Below are 4,499 nucleotides of genomic sequence, written 5' to 3' on the forward strand. Positions count from 1 at the left end.
AGTTTGAGAATAGGTTGAGGCCGTTTCGACCCCAATGCCTCTAATCATTCGCTTTACCGGATGAGACTCGCAAAAGCGAGCGCCAGCTATCCTGAGGGAAACTTCGGAGGGAACCAGCTACTAGATGGTTCGATTAGTCTTTCGCCCCTATACCCAGTTCCGACGATCGATTTGCACGTCAGAATCGCTACGGACCTCCATCAGGGTTTCCCCTGACTTCGTCCTGACCAGGCATAGTTCACCATCTTTCGGGTNCGACAAAGACGATGAAACCGATCATCACGTTAACATTCGAAATAGTATAAAAAGCGAATATGCAAGAACCGATAACGTTAGGGAAATTACCTTCTTCGAAATTGAAAGGGCACTTAGCAGGATGAATCCGCGCAAGGCACCAGGGTACGACGGCATAAACTCAGAAGCAGCCCTGATAGCGCTCCACGCAGCCCCGGAGTATTTCATATCAATATTTAACGATTGCTTCAGAAGCGGCATTTTTCCAGATTGCTGGAAGAAACAATCCGTTGTGATTATTCCCAAACCCGGCAAAGACAAATACAACGACATTAAAAGCTTTAGGCCAATTAGTTTACTTCCGGTAATAGGTAAAGCGTTAGACAGAATAATTACAACTCGCTTACAGTACGAATTAAATATACACGGCGGGCTTAACGACAACCAATTCGGATTTACAGCAGGAAGGTCCACCACAGACGCAATCAAAACCGTCGTTAGTAGTATAAAAAGCGGACGCGAAAAAGGGAACTACGTCGCAGCTGTAGCATTAGATATATCAGGGGCATTCGATAATGCATGGTGGCCGCGTATACTATTTGAATTACGGAAACGCCAAATTTCGGGCCAACTAGTTAGGTTAATAGAAGACTATTTCCGCAATCGGCAAGCGCAAATACCTTTATCGGGAACGGTAGTAAAAATAAACGTAGAAAAAGGATGTCCACAAGGCTCGTGCTCTGGCCCTTTATTTTGGAACATATTATACAATTCTATATTCGAAGTAAAATTACCAACCGGGGCAAAAATAATCGCTTACGCGGACGACACGTTGCTATTAGTTGAGGCGGCCCAGTACAAAACATTAAAAAACACGGTCAATAACGCGCTCGCAGCTTTGGTAGCATGGGCCCACGAAGTAAAGTTAAAATTCAACGAGAGCAAAACAGAAGCAGTTTTCTTCGGCAAGAAAATAAATCAGGAAAGACCAACTTTCAGATTCAACGGTCATTTCATTCGATGCGCGGAATACATTAAATACTTAGGAGTCTTTATAGATGAAAAATTATCTTGGAAAATACACATTCGGGAAGCGGCCAAGAAAGGGAAAGAAATCTCCCACAAAATTTTACCAGCGGCACGACTAACGTGGGGTTTTAGGGGCGCGACACTCGTGAAAGTTTACGAAGGAGCAGTTCAACCGGCCATGCTATACGCGGCATCAATCTGGGCGGCAGGAAGTAAAGTTAGGGAAAATAGGATGCTACTAAGCGCACAACGAATCTTATGTGTAAAGGCAGCTGCGGCATATCGTACGGTTTCCACCGACGCGGCATTAGTCATTAGCAGAGTACTGCCGGTTGATATCTTGTTGCAGGAAATACGCAGGCTCGATAACAAACAACGCTGGGACCATAGAGCACTGGAGAGCAGGGCAGTCCTGGACACCAACGTACATCCGGCAGACGTCCGGAACTTTCATTTCAGCAGGGGCAACGAGGATCAACACGACACCATCTGCTATACGGACGGATCCAGATTAGAAGACGGACAATCAGGCGCCGCATTCATCATCATGCATAACGGGACGGAAATACATCGCGAACGTTTTAGGTTAGGATTATGGAGTACAATTTTTCAGTGCGAATTACTCGCAATACGGGAAGCGGTTCGATATATTCGGGAACACAATTACGCGATTACCAGATGCTCCATCGCAACAGACAGCTTATCGGCCCTTAAGGCATTACAATCCATGGTTCGACCAACACAATTGCAATTCGAGACGTGGAAGCTAGCAACATCACTCGCGCGCGACATCGATCTAAAATTTCATTGGATTAGGTCACACTCGGGCATCAAAGGCAACGAAATCGCGGACGAATTAGCTAAAAGCGCAGCTACGGACGTAAACGTACCGATAATTTTCGACGATATACCACGGGCGTATTTGAAAAAGCAACAGCGCGAACAATCATTTAGGGAATGGAAACAACGCTGGAACAACGCAACAACCGGAAGATTAACCGCGAACTTTTTACCGGAACCCAACTTCGATACGGCAATAACAGGTAAATTCGATTTCTACACGGTGCAATTGATGACGGGTCACGGATCGTTTCAATCGTATTTAAAGCGAATAGGGAAAGTTGAAAACGACACTTGCGATTGCGGAGCGCAGGACACCGCCGAACATGTTATTTTCAGCTGCCCTTTGGAGGAACAGCACCGGGCAATCGCGGAACGGGAACTTTTGCAGCACGGATTACGGTTTCCGAGAACAATGGCGGACATTAGGGAAATGCGAAACGAAAAAGCATGGTGGAACGTACTACGTAAATTCGCGGCAAGCATTCAGAAGCTTCGAGTAACAGAGTAGGTAGGCAATAGGAAACCTGAACCTGGACTGGTAACAAACAGTACAACAAGAACATTCTCGCGATCGGACAGGAAAAGTTAGGTAGGACAGATCCGATGAGGCCGGACTACTCGACGTCGGGACAGTGAAGCATACGTCATCAGCAGTAATTACGTCTTCAACACTGAACACCGATAGAAGGCTCGAAACTGCCGGCGGCGGCAATGAACGCGCCGACGTCGGGAAAACCGTAACCCACGGGTCTCGAAACGAAAATTAGGCGGGTACTAGCGAAACAGGGACTCTCAGACTAAACGCGGGTGATCAGTATCACCAGGTTAGTGTAAGGACCTAGGTCAGGAGTATTGCAGAGGCAGCCTCGTCTTAACCACGCGAATTTTTCAGAATGCATCATAATCACTCGTTTCTTGGGATCATTTGCGGTTCTTAATTTGTGCGGCGAGTTGTGGCGTCCGGAGGGCCCGGGAAGCTTCTTGGCGTTCGCAAACGTTACACAAACACCGCCTATGATCAGACGTGGCTCCTCTCAATATTTGCCTGGCCTTAGACCGATCCCGGGGTCTTGCGCAGGTCAGATCGGTACTTTTTGGCACAACGTCAAATTCTTGCTGAGAGCAAATTAGTTATTGCGAACCTTTAAACAACAGCGGCATATCAGTTCAGGAAATACAGATAAATGTTCAACCTCATAGGAATTTAGTCCAAAACAACACGCGCGCTTCTACCTTCAGAAATCGAGACAAATACGCGTTAATATGTAAATAAATCCCTGTAAATAAAAAACAAGCAACTTTGCGGCTGCAACCTGTACATACCATTTATAAGTTCGACAACGAGCAATCAGAATATGTAAATAACCTTAGATAAGTATTGACGCATTACAACTGTAAGCAGAAGTAAGGAACACTAGTAAGTAAGTCGAGCAGGATAATCATAGAAGTATTGTTATATTTAGCTTTGCGGATAGTACTCACAGGAAACGGTTAGGCTACTAATCTAGCTAACGGGAATTATAAAGTTGGAGCCTACACGCATAGATTTTACGGAATGTAAAATTAAGATAGACTAGAAATGTGGAGCGTTAGACGCCTAGGGCGTGAGGCACCGTTAGGTTAAGCAACATACGCAATAAGATATAATTAAGGATCAAATATTTAAGGCATTAGAATGTATCGAGTTAGGAGGGCGCTGTAGTACCCCAGGGTGGAGCAGCGTACCCGATTTGTAACCCTATATGTAAATCTTTCTTCTACAAATATACTGTCTTAAGTTACCAACGCCTTTCATGGTATCCCATGAGCGTCGATTTAGGCGCTTTAACTCTGCGTTTGGTTCATCCCACAGCGCCAGTTCTGCTTACCAAAAGTGGCCCACTTGGCACTCTGATCCGTTATCGTTATAAGAATTACACACAAAACTCGCGGCTTCTAGTTCGAGCAAGCCGGAGTTCTCACCCATTTAAAGTTTGAGAATAGGTTGAGGCCGTTTCGACCCCAATGCCTCTAATCATTCGCTTTACCGGATGAGACTCGCAAAAGCGAGCGCCAGCTATCCTGAGGGAAACTTCGGAGGGAACCAGCTACTAGATGGTTCGATTAGTCTTTCGCCCCTATACCCAGTTCCGACGATCGATTTGCACGTCAGAATCGCTACGGACCTCCATCAGGGTTTCCCCTGACTTCGTCCTGACCAGGCATAGTTCACCATCTTTCGGGTCCCAGCGTGTACGCTCTGGGTGCGCCTCTTCTCGCGATGAGAACGAAACGCCCCGGGAGTGCGGGGCCGCGACCGAGCGCGGCCCATCCTCCCTCCGTCCGCGCTAAGGCGGACGTTCACTTTCATTTCGCCTTTAGGTTTCGCTAGAGTCCCAATGACTCGCGCACAT

Source organism: Agrilus planipennis, unplaced genomic scaffold (genome assembly GCF_000699045.2).
Source record: "Agrilus planipennis isolate EAB-ADULT unplaced genomic scaffold, Apla_2.0 scaffold45, whole genome shotgun sequence".
Taxonomy (NCBI): Eukaryota; Metazoa; Arthropoda; class Insecta; order Coleoptera; family Buprestidae; genus Agrilus; species Agrilus planipennis.